Source organism: Vitis vinifera, chromosome 6 (genome assembly GCF_030704535.1).
Source record: "Vitis vinifera cultivar Pinot Noir 40024 chromosome 6, ASM3070453v1".
Taxonomy (NCBI): Eukaryota; Viridiplantae; Streptophyta; class Magnoliopsida; order Vitales; family Vitaceae; genus Vitis; species Vitis vinifera.
The window spans coordinates 12,692,400-12,710,549 of NC_081810.1; the positions used below are offsets into that span (position 1 = coordinate 12,692,400).

The 18,150-nt window shown below is 35.7% G+C and overlaps 1 long non-coding RNA gene across 1 annotated transcript; it reads left to right on the forward strand.

The window, feature by feature from the left end:
• Positions 1–7,658: 7,658 nt before the first annotated feature.
• LOC109122716 (uncharacterized) lies at positions 7,659–10,123 on the forward strand. The gene is made up of 2 exons (XR_002030223.2): positions 7,659–7,755; positions 9,684–10,123. It is a non-coding gene; the product is annotated as an uncharacterized LOC109122716 (long non-coding RNA).
• The last annotated feature ends 8,027 nt before the right edge of the window (positions 10,124–18,150 follow it).

Here is an 18,150-nt window from a genome sequence, read left to right on the forward strand (position 1 = left end):
TATATGGAGCAACCACCTGGTTTTGTTGCTCAGGGTGTGCAGGTTACGCCGTTCTCTATATGGCTTGAAACAATCTCCTCGAGCATGATTTAGCCGTTTTAGTTCTATTGTTCAGGAGTTTGGCATGTTCCGCAGTACAGCAGACCATTTCATTTTCTATCATCATAACTCTTCGGGGCGGTGTATTTATCTGGTAGTTTATGTGGACGACATCGTCATTACATGCAGTGATAAGAATGGTATTCAGAAACTAAAGCAACACCTTTTCACCCACTTTCAGACTAAAGACTTGGGGAAACTCAAGTATTTCTTAGGGATTGAGATAGCTCAATCTAGATCCGGTGTGGTTCTTTCCCAAAGGAAGTATGCTTTAGACATCTTGGAAGAAACCGGTATGTTAGACTGTAAACTGGTAGACACTCCTATGGATCCAAATGCCAAACTTATACTAGGACAGGGGAAGCCTTTAGGAGATCCTAGGAGATATCGGCGACTTGTAGGTAAACTGAACTACCTCACCATTACTCGTCCAAACATTTCTTTTCCTATAAGTGTTGTTAGTCAATTCCTACAATCACCATGTGATAGCCATTGGGATGCTGTAATCCGCATTCTTCGATATATTAAAAGCACACCAGGCCAAGGTGTGTTGTACGAGAACAGAGGTCATACCCAAGTTGTTGGTTACACAGATGCAGATTGGGCTGGCTCACCCACAGATAGATGTTCCACTTCCGGGTATTGTGTTTTTATTGGAGGTAACCTAATATCTTGGAAGAGTAAGAAACAAGATGTAGTGGCCAGATCTAGTGCTGAAGCCGAGTATCCAGCTATGGCTCTAGCAACATGTGAACTCATATGGCTGAAACATCTTCTTCGAGAGTTGAGATTTGGAAAGGATGAACAGATGAAGCTCATCTGTGACAACCAAGCCGCTTTGCATATTGCATCCAATCCAGTCTTCCATGAAAGGACCAAACACATTGAAGTTGACTGTCACTTCATTAGAGAGAATATCGCATTAGGATGTGTGGCGACTAGTTTTGTCAATTCAAATGATCAACTAGCAGATATTTTTACTAAATCTCTCAGAGGTCCTAGAATTAAATAAATTTGTAACAAGCTTGGTCCATATAACATATATGCTCCAGCTTGAGGGGGAGTGTTAGATAATGTATAGTTATTTAGGTTATTCACTTTTCCTTTTCCTTTTCTTTCCTTACTGTATTGTGGGTCCCACTAGCATGTATATATATACCCAAGTCCAATGTGTATTCTTTACAGTTTTTCAATAACAATAATTAGGGATTCTCCCTTTTCTCTCTCTCATCACATCTCTCTTCTTCTTACTCCACTAGCTGTTGTGGATCTGTCTCTTTTGTCTTTCCTTTCTTCAGCTAGTGTTGTTATGTTCAACTTTGCTTGACCAGCCATCCATTGGCTTCCTTTCTTTCCCTTCATTAGTATTAGCAAAATATCTTGACTGTTTCAATGAGCTTTATGTAGCCTTCTTAGCTTGTATGCTTTAGTAGCTTGGACTGCCTTGCTTGTTGGGTTTTATGTGGTATTATTTCATGCTCTGTTTGAAATGCCATAGGCACCCTTGGTAACCATATCAAATATAAACAAATGTTTCTCAAAGTTTTCCTCATTCTACTTCGATATCCTTTGTTATCGTCTATTGGGCATTTATATTATAGCATACATGCTTCTAAATTATTGTAATTATGGCAAGGATTTTGTGTGGGGATGAGGAAGTTGCTAGATTCAGTTCCATGTAGCATAAGAAAATAAAAGGAAAAAAGAAAATCTATGTTTCCATGCTAGAATTCACCTCAAATGAAATAATTATAATAATTATAATTGTTTGATGTATCTGCTGTATGCAAACCTGTCATTGGCATGTCTGCTCTCCTTAGTTGCTTGCAAACTGGAATTTCACCTCAAATCAAATTCTGTATTTCAGATAGAAAAGAATTTTTTTTTGCAAGGAAGCATGAGCAAAACTATGGATTCAATTGATGGAAAACGTGGAGAGAACTGGGCAATGACAATGGAGGAAAAGAGTCGAGCTCAATCTGGCAATGTTAGTCATGCAGTTGGATGTGCTGAGAACAACATAGAAACAACAAAGAGTAAGGCCAGTACTTCCATCGTTTCGTCAGCCTCTGGTTCTAGTGGAAGTGCAGAAGCCAGTGTAAAACTAAAATCTTCTAGAGATATGAAGAAGCCTCCTAGGGGCTCTACTTTCTTTGATAGGTATTATCTTGTTCTTGAGATCATTTTTGTTTTCATACCCGATTGCCACTATTATTAGTGAGTTGGAATTGAAAGTCAACTTAAATGTTAACTTTACGATCATGTCATCATGATAACTTTTATCAATATTGATTTTGCTCATGTCTATTTTTGTGCTTTGAGATTTGATTTTTGTTTCCTTAAAAGAAGAGATGTTCCATGCCAGGTTGAATATTAAGCAAGATTTCATGGTAATGTAATTTGTTTCAGATAATCTGATTACTACCAAAAAGTGCTATTTTGTAGATCTAATTATAATGGTTTTAAGCACCTTTGGGTAGTAATCATATTCATTTAACCCAATTAATTCATTAAGGTCCTTAATAATTGGTTTTAACCATTTTGTGGCAAGTTTACATGTTTATATCAGCTTATGAATCAATTCAAGCATGCCAAATGATGGAGGAGCTTCTTGGACAAGTTAAAGCAAGCTTTTAGCTACACCAAAGCAAGCCAACAAAAGGAGAAAAGCAAAGAGAAGCTAAAAGAAGCAAAGAGGAAAATAGAGGACAGAAGCTTCAGTCTTCTTTGGCACTTTTGGAGCACTTCCCGAAGTCCATTTTCTACATGCTATATACCATTTCAAAGCTCAGAAAGTCAAGAATCCAACGGTTCAAACCATGTACGATTTGGAGCTGAATTGAGAAAGATATGGCCTTCGGAAGACAACTGCATCAAGCTGAGGGACAATTTCGCACACCACTGTTCAAGGTGCGAATTCCTCAGTCCACTGTGCGAGAATTTCGCACACCTCAAATCAACGTGCGAAATTGGAACTCCAACGTGCGAATTTTCCCCTGTTTCTGCCGACTCCACACGAGATCTTTTCTTTTAGATATTTTTGTATAAATTTCCATTCTTCTCCTTGTAATCCACGAATCATAAGATTTCTTAGCTAGGAAGGATTGGAAAAACTTCTCTATATATATTCCCTTGCATCCGTTGTAATTTATTATCGATCAATATATAGAATATACAGAGCCTTGCTCTGTTTTTCTCTCTTCTCCTGTTCTTCCCGGTTTCTATTTTCTTAGTAGCCAAACAGCCTCTGAGGGCTTTTCCTCAAAGGATGATTGGCTAAAACTTTTAGTTTCTCAAAGTATGAATGTTATGTGATGGCTTGGATGCAATCCCATGGAAATTTCTTGCACCCGGAAGGTAAGGTAGACGTTTTTCATTAAAGGTTCATTAAGGCAAAGTTTGGTTTTTATTTCCTTTGGACAACTTCCAATGGCCAATACTTGATAAGCTTTTGGATTTCTATCCATTAGTTATCTCCTACGAGCTATTGGAAGGTGAGGTTTTCAATTCCAAGTTTTGCATTAATCCATTAGAACCAATTTCAATGGCCATTGAAAGGTGAGTTTATCACTTGGAATGACTTTGAGTTGCCAATATTTGGTAAGCTTTTGGCTTTAGACCATTAGTTATCTCTTACGAGCCATTCAAAGGAAGTCTAAGGTGAATAACCATTGATGAAATTCACTACCATCTGTTTTGCCATTTTAAAGGATTAAAACTTGATTTGCTAAATCCATACCGGTTCGGGAAGCAAGCATCACCATAGTTGCAACCCCAACGCGAGGAGCCTATCCTGAGATTTCCAATTTGCATAAGAGCCAGAGCATAGCTATCCTATCTTTGAGAAACTTGTTTTTACACCCTTTCATTTTAGTCTTTAATGTTAGCTTAGATTAGTTTAAATCTTTCTAAAACAATTGCATCTTCTTTTAAAGCTAACATCCATAAGAAAATCACCTATTTTCCTAATTTGAATATCACTTGTGTTTGCGAAAACCCTTCCCAGTGAACGATCCTAGAACCACTATGCTATAGTAGCTTGGCTACTTTAGTAATAGTATTCAAGGTATAAATTTTGTTGATACACCTTTAAAGCTAAGCTACCATGAGTCGAATCAAATGGCGCCGTTGCCGGGGAAGGTGCCACAAGCACAGTGAAGCATTAAGGGTAACTTGTGATCTTCATCACAAGTTTGGTGAGTTTTCTTATAATTTTTTTTAGTTTAGTTAAATTTTTTATTCTCTTTTCTTTTATTTTTGTTTTAATTTCAATTTGTGCATTCCTTGTTGGATTCGAGACCAAGAGGGAACCCTGGTACAAGTTGAAGAAAAAAGCCTTAGTTGAATATCATTTTTTTTAGAAATGGAAATTCCACATGAAGATCAAAGCTCTCATTATGATCATGATAAGGACAAATTTGCATACCTATCCATGAGGGATCGGATTGAATTAGGGAAAAGGCAAGCTCAACAAAGCCAATGGGGTAGTAAGTATGTTTTGAATGAAGACATGAGCATGAAGGCAAAGCTAGCATCTATGGCTAGAAGGATAGAGGAGTTTGAATTGAGGAATGTGCATACTGAAGCACAACCACAAGCCATGCCAACTTCATTTGGGTATATAAACCATCCCAACCTTACAACCCACCCTCAACCTCAACCATCAATGAGTACATCTTCATTGGAGCAAGCCATTTTGAAGATAAGCAAAGTCATGGAGGACTTTGTAGGTGAGCAACAAAAGATCAACTCTCATCTTAATGAAAAGATTGATAATATGGAGAGTTCAATAAATGAAAGAATGGAGAGGGTTTATAATGATCTATCACTAAGGATAGAAAAAGTTCAAGACTCCATTGAGAAGCTCACCAATCTCAACATAGCAAGGGGGAAAAGGAAGCTTCCTTCTCAACCCCACCATAACCTTCAAGGAACCAATGCAAAAAGATCAAGGAAAGTGTTGAAGATCCACACTTTGATGGGGGATTGCTATGACAACTCTATGGACCAACCTTCCATTGAAAATCATAAGGTTCAAGATGATAAAGGGTTACCTGAATCCTTTAAAGCATCCACTTCTCTAGGGAAGAGAAGAGAAACGAATTCCCTTGGACCAAATGGGAAGGATGCCAATTTTGTTTGGGATCCAGGGGGAATTCAACATGAAGTGGGTGTGTGAGTAAGGATGAGCTAAATAGTTCATCTTCTTTTTGGGGTACATGCTATCAGCTTCATTTAAATTCTATGCTTTCTTTTTAACATATGTTTTTGGATGATTATTGTAGGAGGAAATGCAAAAATGATGAAAGGAAAGGAAGAGAAGAGAGAATTCTGGCCATTGGTTCTATTGCCACTTTTGGGACATATTTGGAGCACTTTCTCGAGTCCATTTTATACATACTATATACTGTTTCGAAGCTCGGGAAGTCAGGAGTCCAATGCTTCAAACGGTGTCCAAATCGGAGTTGAAACGAAAAAGTTATGGTCATTGCAAGAAAACTGGACCGAGCTGAGCGGGAATTTCGCACACCTCAATCCAAGGTGCGAAAAATTTCGCACCGTGCGAAACACCTCCTGGCACACGAGTGCCATTTCGCACACCTCAAGCCCATTTTCGCACAGTGCGAAACAAGGTGCGAAAATTTCGCACACCACTATTCAAGGTGCGAAATTCATTCCAAGGTGCGAAAATCTCAGTTCAAGGTGCATCAATTTCGCACACCTCAATCCAAGGTGCGAAAAATTTCGCACCGTGCGAAACACCTCCTGGCACACGAGTGCCATTTCGCACACCTCAAGCCCATTTTCGCACCGTGCGAAACAAGGTGCGAATTCCTCAGTCCCAAGGGTGCCATTTTCGCACACCTCAATCCAAGGTGCGAAATTTCCAGTCCAAGGTGCGAAAATTTTGCTCCTGTTGGATACATTTTTGAAGCACTTCCTGGAGCTCAAATTATGCATATGATATGTCATTTTAAAGCTTGGGAAGTCAGGAATCTAGCACTTCAAACTTTGTGTGATTTGGATTTGAAACGAAGAAGTTATGGCCGTTTGAAGACGACTATGCAAAGCTGAACGGAAATGTTGCAGCCGCACCAAATTTCACTACTGTTAGACACGTTTTTGGAGAACTTCCTGGAGCTCAAATTATGCATGCCATATATCATTTTAAAGCTTGGGAAGTCAGGAATCCAATGCTTCAAATGGTGCATGATTTGGATTTGAAACGAAGAAGTTATGGCTGTTTTAAGACAGATGGTGCAGAGTGCGAAAATTTCGCACCTTGAAATCCAAAATGCGAAAATGTCCAAATGTCTTTTAAACCAATTTTTAAACACCCAAGACTCTGTTTTTCATTCCTAAAAGCCATTTTGACTTCCAAAAAGAGTTTTTAAACGTGTGACCATCCAAATTCCGCCCCTCCCTCTCTATTTGACTCCCAACCAATCAAGGTTTAGGGCATCAAGCTTTAAGGATTTTTCAACCACTAACTCCTCGGATTTCACCCCGGACTTTTGAGAATGAATTTTAATACCCAAGCACCTACAATATGCTAAACTCCACCTATTCACCCATGTAACGAGCATTGAGGTCGGTGACTCCCAACCATTGAAGGCTTAGGGCACCAGGTTTTAAAGATTTTCACCATATACCCCTCAGACCTTGCTCGAGTTTCAAGGCAAGTAAACATTTTTCTTTTTCTTTCTTTTTTCAAAGGCTCATTGGCCTTTTACAAGGTGTCCCAACACTATTAAATGAGGTCAAAGGTACCAAGTCTAAATTTTCCTAAGTCAAGAGGGAAATAGTTCTTCATCTTATAATCGGAACCTATTGTGTTTAGTGTGTGGATAGCTTAAAGTGGAAGAACTAAGCTTGAATTCAATAGAAGTTTCAACAATTCATCAACTTTAGTAAGCATAATACAAACTCTAAGACTATGGCAATAAGATAAGAATTTAATTTTTCCCATTTACTTTTGAGAATTTTTCCTTAATAACCATGGAGAGTAGAATAAAAACTTAAAAAATTTTAAAATTAAGCAAAAAACAACTAAATTACCAAAATAACTTAGCATTAATAACAAAAACTTCCTTCCTGAACTCTCCCCCCAACCAAGCTGAACATTGTCCTCAATGTTTCAAAAGTGATTAAAAAATAGGGAGGAAGTGGTACCTCCTGAGTGGCATGGAGTCTAAGTTGTGTAGGAGAAACCACATGTTTCAAAGAAAACATAAGAGTTAGTGAGTAAAGGAAATAGAAAAATGCCAAGTTTAAACAAAAATGATGTCTATATATGATGTATCATCAGTAATACATCCAATCCCAGAATATAAGACATCAAAACATGGAATTATGTATACTAATATAATAAGCAAATACAAAAAATAAAGAGATGATCAAGTAATAGAAGGGTCCTGTGGAGATATGGTGGCCTTCTGAATGGGTTGGGTCAGGACATTGACCTCTACTCTGGTAGTCTCCTTAAGTGGCATAGTCCCTTAGCAATGGTAATCCCTTTTGGTTCCTGATTTTTCTTATTCATTCCAATCCAAGTTCAAAAAGTTGAGCAGCAAAGGTTCTCAAACTACTAACCTCATCCAAGAGCCAGTAACACTAGAGAGAGATTCACGTCCTCTGCTATTTAAGTTTAACGAGGTAAATAACTGTTCATGGTCCTTCAATTTAATCATTACCTTTAAGTAATTAAGTTTTTATTTTTTATTTATTTTTCTAAATTATGTGCATTTTAAAATGACCAAAAAAGGGTACTGAGCAAAATATTTCTAAGAATAAACAGTTTTTGCACTGGAAGTGAGTTGTTAGATGCTGATAGTATCCAAGTGATACTTCCTTAGGTACTGGAGCTAATGCTTGTATGTTGGGTGTTCATGGATAATGTAATACCTTAAGAGTTCAATATTTGCTTCCAACCATTTAAAGACTTGCATTCAAGTTGACATCTTCCCCCTTCCCTCCCCATGAAAAGAAAAAAAGGCAAAAAGGGAAGGAAAAAAAAGTGGCGATTAGATATTGTAATATGGTGCATTAGGGACACTCTTGTGTCGTGGATGCGTTTGCTTATTCAGTTCTTGTTACATAGTTGCATCTTGGATGCAATTGCATACACAGTTATCATACATAGTTATCTCTAGGGATGGCAATGGGTCAGTTTTTTTGGGCGACTTTTCTTGCCTTGCACCTTCCTATTATTGAGGGTTTGGATATGGCATAAAGGGGGAAGAGGAATTGAACTCCAGTCTAGGGCAGGTAGGGTATGTGAATGTTCTACCATGGCCTGCCCCGGATACAATGTTATTTTAATATACTGCCTTAGATCTGCTGAGAACTACAAAAATACCTTTTTTTATAGGTAAAAAGTCTACATTAAACCTATGAAAATACCATTATAACTTATATATAGATATACACACACATACATATACCCATACACGCACGCACGCACACACTGTGAAACAACCCTAACCCTCATTTCTTCATTTTCAAAAGCAACCCATTTCACACTTTCTCATTTTCCTAGCAGCCATGATGTTCATTTCCTTTTCCAGCCACTTCCATGTTCAACTCTTTCCGGTTGTTGTCTTCATTCCTTTCAACCACTACTCTTAGTTCTCACAAATTTGGCTTTTTGGTCTCTTCCATCTTGCGCTTTATTATATATATATTTTTCATTTATTATGTTTTCTAAAGCTGTTAATTAAAAACCATTTTTTTATTTGATTTTTTTTTTGTTTTAAGGTTGTATTTCTTATATATATATGTATATATATTTGATAGGTAATGTTGTATTTCTTATATTAGTTTGATTGGAATTTTTTTTTTTTTGGATTACTTTTGTAAAAAAAAATGATATTCAAGTTTGAGGTGCTTTTATTTGTGGGATCAAAATTTTTTGGTGGTTTTGGTTTACCAGGTTTAGCTTTTTACTTAAAAGTGAGATATTTTTACATTTTAGATTTTTCTAAATAACCTAGTCATTTATTTCATATTTGTCTTGATTTTTGATTTGTTTTTCTTTCCAATCCATTAGGGTTGTATGTTCTCCCAAATAACTTGTTGCAGAAATTGTTTTCAACCTCAGTTTTGCCCTGCCTTAATCACAATTGTAGCCCTGGCACCACCCAAGTTTGTGCTAGGGTTTTATTGTTTTTCGTCAGGGGTGAGGGGGCATGCCTTGTCTTGAACCCACCCCAAGACCTTCCTAGTTACCTCTAATTTGGGGAATATATGGCAATGGTGAGTAGTCCTAATAGAGTCATTAGTTATTAAATGCATTGACCACCGGTATCATGCTCTTTATCATAGCTTGATAGATAGCTAAATAAAGTTATCTTGTGCACAAATGTACAAGCCCAAAATACAACTAATTTATTCTAATATGGGTTTCAACTTAACAATTATCTTTGATGAAGTGCATACGATGAACTAGCCTCTCATTATCATCTCCGTTGCGGAACGATACTGTCATAAGCCTCTTGGCAGCTAGGAGTATAAAAGGAAATAAGCACATGGGTTGTAATCCATGATCACTGATAATTTTTAATTTTGTTCCCATTTTCATGCAGGGTTTTACAAATGCAGTTAAAAGGCCGGTTCAGATTCGTGAATTTTTGCTATAACTGGGATCAGAATTATTGTAAGCACTAAAATGGTGCCTTTTCTTTTCTTTTGTTTGTCACATATAAGATGTAGATCTGTGCTCTTTTGCTTAACCCCCAATTCCAAAGACATATAAGTTATCTCATGGGACGCTGCTTGACAACAATCTATGCGTTTGTTTTTTTTTTTTTTTTTTGGTTTTAAAAGAGAGGACAACAATGATACCCTTTTTAATCCCTTTTGAGTAGTTGAATTTTCTGGATCTTTTCATTCTTTACCATACAAGAGTACAACATTTTTCCTTTTTTTCTGGTGTGTCAGGAAGACAAGATGCGGCAGGAACACTACGTAAACTGAGTTCTACATTTGGCTTATATTATATTGAATCTGCATCAGTGTGTGTCTTTACCTTTTTCTGTTTTCATAATACCTGCTGCATATATTCTTCAGCCAGTGTAAATGCCGCTACCATCTGGTGGGTGGGTGGAGGTGAAGCCGATGGTGATTTCGATACCCGCTAAGACCCAAAACTGCCCATTTCGCCAACGTTCCTCTCTAGGCCCATGCCAAAGCCTTTTGACTTTCTTAAGGGCTGGGAGATTGTGGCGGTTTTTTTTGTTTTGTTTTGTTTTTTTTTTAATACACCTAAATTTGTTTTAAATTGGAATAGAGCAAAATGTGTGTTTAGGATAGTTGGTCTCTTAATTAGTGTCTCAAATATTAAGGTTTTTATTTTATTTGGTTGAGTGTTAAATTTTATATGTTTTCATCGAGTAAAAGTATATATATATAATATAAAATAGTAATTGAACACATTTCCAAATATTTCAAAATATCAAAATTTATTTGTGACACTAAGAACTCGGGGACCAAGAGCACCATGGTCATTTCATGTGTCAAGCTTGGGAATCCAAAGCAAGAATGATTTTAACTAACAAATCCAACATGTAGTTAGTTGATAATTAGAGCATAATTTAAAGGTTCTAAATTTTTCATAAAAACTAATTAAAAAGTATCTCAAGGATAATTTCAATGATTATACCACACATTTTTAAAAAAGTTTTAGAAATAATAACCGAGGTTAGTCTTTAAGTAGGTTTTAGAAATTATAACTAAAGTTAGTTTTAAGTCATCGATCCTAAATAATCAAATTTAAAATTGTTTCTAATAGAAACATACTTCATATTCTAATCCCTCTCCTCAATATTGCTTATACTTGAAAAGTGGAATATTAAAGAATGGTGAGATGGACTGTTCAATAAAGTAAAATCGTTTAAAAATGAGGGTTAAATATAGTATAAAGAAATATTACATTTTTATAAAAATGAATTAGTAATTGAGCTTATTTAATTTAATAATTAAGTTCATTTTCTTCAAAAAAGAAAAAAAGAAAAAAATTAGATACTTTCAACTTAAAGATAAAATAACATAATACACATTGCATAATTAATTTATATTTAAAAGAATTTCATACACATATTTTATCTTAATTCATTAATAATAGCATTATACTCAAATAGTGGGACTTGCACTCAGTGGCTAGTCTTATTTTGTTCTTTTTGCAGATGGATAAAATAATTTTCAATTAATGATATGCTTCCAATCAATGATATACCAAAGACTAATAACATCCTTGCGGGTTAAGTTTACACTACATTACTACCTTGTCAAGGCTAATGATATCACTTATTGAACCAAGGTCACTAATAACCAGAGTTCAAAATCATTATAATAAATTAAAAAGTTAAAATTTACTTGTATAACGATTGAACAAATCATATGATATTCTCAATTTGTTATATAAGTTAAGAAAAAAATTAGAACATTTTTCAAAAAACAAAAAAAATTACTTGATCCACTTTAGGGATTTCAAACATTTTTTATACTTTAAAAAAATGAAAAAAAGATTTAAAAAAGGTAGAAATTATAAAATAACTTATTGCTTTATTAACCAATGCATTGAAGAAATCACTCAAATTCCATATGGACTTAATAAACATCTAGCCTAAACATAAATAAAAATAATAATGAGTATTAGCTAATTATCTAAAAGTAGAATGTTCCTAATTTTTTTTAGAACTCCATTAGGTTCCAAACTCTCTTTGCAACTTTCAAAAATCTTTTTTCACCATAGCTTGTAGCCTTCTACACTAAATTTGCTATGCACCAAACTAATCCATTGACGAAGTTAACGACTTAGCTAGTTGTATTTTAAACCATCTTTAATCAATTTTTGTAATTAATTCAACATGTCATAAACTTAATTACCTTTGAAATTCATTAGAATTATCTATCTAATTCAATTTCAACCTTATTATTGACAATAAAATAATTAATTTTACATAACCACTGATATAAAGCTCAAATATTAAATCTATTTTAAAAGCTCTATTATCTCTCTTAAAGCAAAAGGGTGTCCCTATGAAAGAGTCACTAATATTTATTTGATACCTAGATTTTTTTCCCCCATATATCTCATATTTAAAGAAAGAGAAAAGAACCCGAAAAAGAAATAATATGTGAGGGCCTTATCTTTGGATTTAAGAATGAAGGAAATACCATTTTTTTTTCTTTTCTAACTCTTCAAATTAAAGTTATTTACCAAAATGCCCTTATGCACAAAAGTGAACCTAGAGTCAATTTGACTCTCATAACCCGTGCTAACAAGGTATATGAGCTTAAAGCGGGGGCCATTGGGACTGATAGGAATACTGGGTCCCTCATAATCCAATTCTGAAGTTGATTCAACATCCTACTATAGAGAATCAACTGAACTCCAATATCCTATGTAAATAACAACGAGACACTAAGTGCTCGGGTCCATGACATGCTATCCATTATGTTCAGTCTCCCTTTAAACTGGTGTCCATAGTCTAACAAGGTGAAGGCTACCGGCCTTTCAAGACTACCTCTACTATCCTTAAGTTATAGATCCTCCTCTAGTGTGTTCAATTGACATATCTTAGCTCTCAAAGAGCTTATATCCAGTTCCACTTAAGGAACTATTATGACCATAGTTTCCATGAACACATATCCTTAGGATCACTCAAGGGGACACATTGTCTCAATCCTAAGAGATATCATGGTGCCTCTATTGAGAATACCTATTGCTACCAACTTCCATCAATAATTTCCTAATCCAAAGGGAATATATGATTAGCTTACAATCTCACCCATAGGTTGAAGCCGCTGCTAACTTCAACACAAGATCAATATTCTCTCAAGGTTGAGAGACAACACAATGAAGCAACTTGGTGAAGTTATGACTACTTGATAGCCTTAAGTCATAACTCACCATAGGTCTTATCCAATGTGCAACCATACACACTAGTGCACTCATAATGGGAAACCCATCCTAATAGCTAAGACCAACCATCCCTACAATTAGGAGGTGGTGCACTACAACCTCTAATAGGTTGCCCAAACCCATGAACTGACTGTGAACAAGTCATCTATTTACAAGGAACCCATGACTTGGATTTTCTATGCAATTTCTAATGCACCCAAGTCACGTACAATGTAAAAGATGCAGGCCATAATGCTTACAAGGTATAATTCATGGAAAAATGATAGATAAAAGTGAGCTAAAAATTTATTAAATAAGTAATAAAAACCAAGAGTTTATTACATCATGTCATGCTTTTAAAATCTCAATCCTAACAATCTCCCACTAGCCTTGAAAACATCATGCCTCTAAAACATATTAGGTACACATCTGACACCTATGCTATCCTTATGACCATCAAAGACTCTTCCTATAAATGTCTTGGTGAAGGAATCCACTAGGTTATTTGCAAAAGGTATCTTCTCTACCAGTACATCACCCTTCTGGACTATCTTATGAATCCGGTGATACTTTCTCTCAATGTGTTTAACTTTTTGGTGGTTTCTTGGTTCTTTAGACTATGCCACAGGCCCACTGTTATCACAAAATAATATCAAGGGTTGCACGTCCAAGGGTACGACCCTATGTTCCAAGAGGAACTTCCTATGCCAAATGGCTTCCTTTGCTACTTTAGAAGCTACAACATACTCGACTTCCATAGTGGAGTTAGTAATGCAAGATTGCTTCACACTTTTCCAACTAACAACCACACCACCAAAAGTAAAAGCAAAACTGGAGATAGATCGATGAGAATCCTTATAAGATTGGAAGTCTGAATCTGTGTACCCTTTAGGTACTAACTTGACACTTTGGAATACAAGAATATAATCCCTCGTTCTCCTAAGATACTATAGTATTTACTTGATAGTTGTCTAATGCGTTGGACTTGGATTAGACTGATATCTACCCACCATACCCACTGTAAAGCAAATATCTGGCCTAATACATAGCATCACATACATAAGGCTACCCATTATAGAGGCATAGGTACCAATTGCATGAGCTTTTTCTCCTCAAGTATTTTAGGACATTGATTCTGAGAAAGAGGAATTCCATGCCTGAAAGGTAACAAACCTTTCTTCAAATCCTACATCACATACTTGACCAAAAGCTTATCTATGTAGGCAGCTTAAGATAACACTAGTTTTCTATTCTTGTGGTCTCTAAGGACCTTAATCCAAAGAATGTATTGTGCTTCTCCTAAATCCTTCATCTGAAATTGAGTAGAAATCCAGATCTTGACTAATGACAATAACCTTACATCATTACCAATTAATAGAATGTCATCAACATACAAGATCATAAAGATCGCCATGCTTTCCTGCACATTCTTGTACACATAAGGTTCATCTTCATTTTGATCAAAGTAAAAAGCTTTGATTGCCTGATCGAAACGTTTATTCCATGAGCGAGATGCTTGCTTTAATCCATAAATGGATTTATGTAACTTGCATACCATATGCTCTTGACCCTTTGCTACAAAACCATCTGGATGCATCATAAAGATGCTCTCATTAAGATTCCCATTTAAGAATGCAGTCTTGACATCCATTTATTGTATCTCATAATCAAGATGTGTTGTAATGGATAGGAGTATTTTGATGGACTTAAGCATGGCTATCGGCGAGAAAGGTCTCCCCATAATTGACAATAGGTTTTTGACTATAACCCTTCTAAAAAAACCTAGCCTTAAAAGTCTCAACCTTTCCATCTATGCCCATCTTCCTTTTGTAGACCCACTTATACCCTGTGGGTTTTATCCCTTCAGGTGCTTCTACAAGCTCCCAAACATGGTTAGAATGCATAGATTCTAACTCTACTTCCATACCCTTTTGCCAAAAATGTGCATCCACATTGCTCATTGCCTCATCATAATCTCTAGGATCGATCTCATGTACTATTGGGATGACCTCAAAAGATTCTTCCAAATACATGAATATATCTAGTTATAGAACAACCCTCTCACTATGATGAGGTACTGGTGTACTAGAAATAAGAATGGTTGGTACTGGATCCATAGTATTATATGTTGTTATGAGAGTCTTATCTAGATCTCTCAAATTGACCTTACTCCTAACACTACTACTCATCATCTAGTCATCTTCTAAAAATCTAGGATTTATACTCACAAATACCTTTTGGTCGACCTGACTATAAAAGTAATAACCCATAGTTCCTTTTGGATACCCAACAAACTAAAAAACTTCTAACCTTAGTTCAAGCTTATATATGTTTGGTTTCAACACGTGTGCTGGACACCCCCATATGTGAACATGGTGTAAACCAGGTTTATGACTCGTCCACATCTCCATGATAGTCAAAGGTACCGATTTAGATGAAACTAGATTAAGAAGATATCCTGCATTTTCTAGGGCATATCCCCAAAAGGATGTCGGAAGTGTTGAAAAACTCATCATAGATCTCATCGTGTCTAATAGAGTTCGATTTCTTCTTTCCGCCACTTCATTTTGTTGTGGAGTACCAAGAGCAGTCAACTGGGATATAATCCTATGCTTCTTAAGGAAAGAATCAAGCTCATTAGACATGTACTCTCCACCTCGATTAGATCGAAGTGCCTTGAGATGTTTACCTAACTGGTTCTCTGATTTGCCTTAAATTCTTTGAATTTATCCAAGGCATCAAATTTTCTATGCATAAGGTAAACATAACCATACCTAGAGTAATCATCTGTGAAGATGATGAAATACTCATACCCTCCATGTGCTTGGACATTAAAAAGTCCACACATATTAGTATGCACTAACTCCTAACATTCTTTGGCTCTAACTCCTTTAGCAGTAAAGGGCCTCTTGGTCATTTTACCTTTTATATAGGATTTTTAGACTAGAAGATCTTCTAGAACTAACGAGTGCAGTGTTCCAAACTTGACTAGTCTTTGGATCCTTTTAGATTAATATGATCTAAGCATAGGTGCCATAGATAAGTCTGATTAGTGCTAGGTACTTTGTTCTTAAGTGAGATATGATTATTCTCAACAACGTATAATAATGATATAAGAGTAATACAAAATAGATTGTCAACTAATATCCCTGAGCCAATAAATAAATCATTCTTTTTAATAATTTTTTTATTGAAATAAACTGAATAATCTAATTTATTTAAGCTAGAAATTGAAATTCAATTCTTTCTAGATTTAAGTACATAAAGCCAATCCTTGAGTTCTAGATATTTATTATTCTTTAATACCAGGGTAACATCTCCCACTTCTTGCACAACTATCCTCGTAGTAAATGCTAGAGTCAGGTACATCTCTCCTTCATTCAACCTTTTCTTTAGTTGAAACCCCTATAATGAATTACAGATATGGTTAGTGGCTCCGGAATCTATCCACTAGGAATTGGTGGAATCCACCACTAAACAAGATTCAACTAAAAGTGAATGGTACATTCCTTCATTTTTCTTCAGGAAATCAAGGCATTCTTTCTTCCAATGGCCCTTCTTGCCATAAATGAAACACTTGCCCTTACCTTTGCTCTTTCCTTTTCCTGATTGGATTTCTTAAAAGAATTCTTCTTCTTATTATTAGGAGAAGAACTTGAAGGCTCTTTTATTTCCATGTGAACACCATTAGGATCCTTGAGAATCCCCTCAACCATCTAAAGTTCCTTTATTAGTTTTGGAAAGCTCATCATTAACTTATTCATATTGTAATTGAGCTTAAATTGCTTGAAGGAGTTCAATAAGGTCTCTAGAATCATATCAACCTAGGTTTCCCCATTGATTTTAGCTCCAAGGATCTCCATCTTGTTAAAGAGTGTAATCATATGAATCATATGATCTCTAATGGGAGTTCCTTCTATCATCTTGGTGCTCATGATGGTCCTTAGAGTAGCTTGCCTAGATGGCCTGCCCTTATCATTAAACATCTCTTACAGATTCAAGAGAATCTCATAAGTAGTGGCAATGCCCATGTGTTGTTGTTGCAACACATTACTAAGAGACCCAAGTATGATACAATGAGTTTTCTCATATGCCCTTTGCCACTAGGAATGAGCATCTTTCTCTTCTTACGTGGAAAGCTCATTGGGAATGGGTGGAGCAACCTCTTGAGTTACCCATTTTAGCTATTCTATTGTGAGCACTATATCTAGATTTATTTTCCAATCAACATAATTAGGTCAAGTTAACTTATTATCAGTGAGAATAAGGGTGATCATATTATAAGACATGATTCCTGTAATAAACAAAATATTTCCATGCATTAATAAAGGAACTAAGCACTAAAGGCAAATATGGTAATTAATTTTGCAAAAGTAGTCCTCTTAAACTACATATATCCATGCAAGGTATCCTAGTATCATAAGAATCAAGCCTACTTTAGGTAGGTCATGACTCTTATTACTAGGTAGAGACCCTCTCTAATTAATCAACTTGCAAGCCTTAAACCTCCAAAGGTTATTCTAAGGCATTGATTTACATACCTTTATGTTCAGTCCTTAGCACATGCAAGTGGAACCACTTTAGGTGATTCTACCACTTCATGTCTAAGTTAAGTGTATAACCAAGACCCTTGACATCAATGTCACTAAGTGAAGAGTTCCATCTTTAATGTATAGTCTTGTCCTTTTATGATAGTCCATATCCCTTGATTCCTTAGGTCATCCCATCTTTAAGATGGTGATAGGCTCAAAATCAAGATGGGCTTGATCTTGGAGGCTATGGGCTTGCCTATGTCCCGTTCGCACTTAATATATTTGAAGATAGCCTTTAAGATAATTTTGGTAACCATCTTAAAATAAATTATCCATCATGAGAATTTCCAAAACTTTTATTTATTACTTGAATTGGGTCTCCTACGCCAAATAGGGATATCTTTCATATTTCTTATCCTTGAACTTTCTTTTACAAACTAAACAGTTTCCTCCTTCTCTCAGGGGTGGGGGGGACAACCTGGAGTTCCACTTAACCCAAATAAAGGAAAGTCCTAAAAAGAATTTGAAACCGCAAATGACAACAACCAATTCATTAAATAAATAATAATGGAAAAAGATCTCATGAAAATTTATTATTTTAAGAAAATCCAAAAT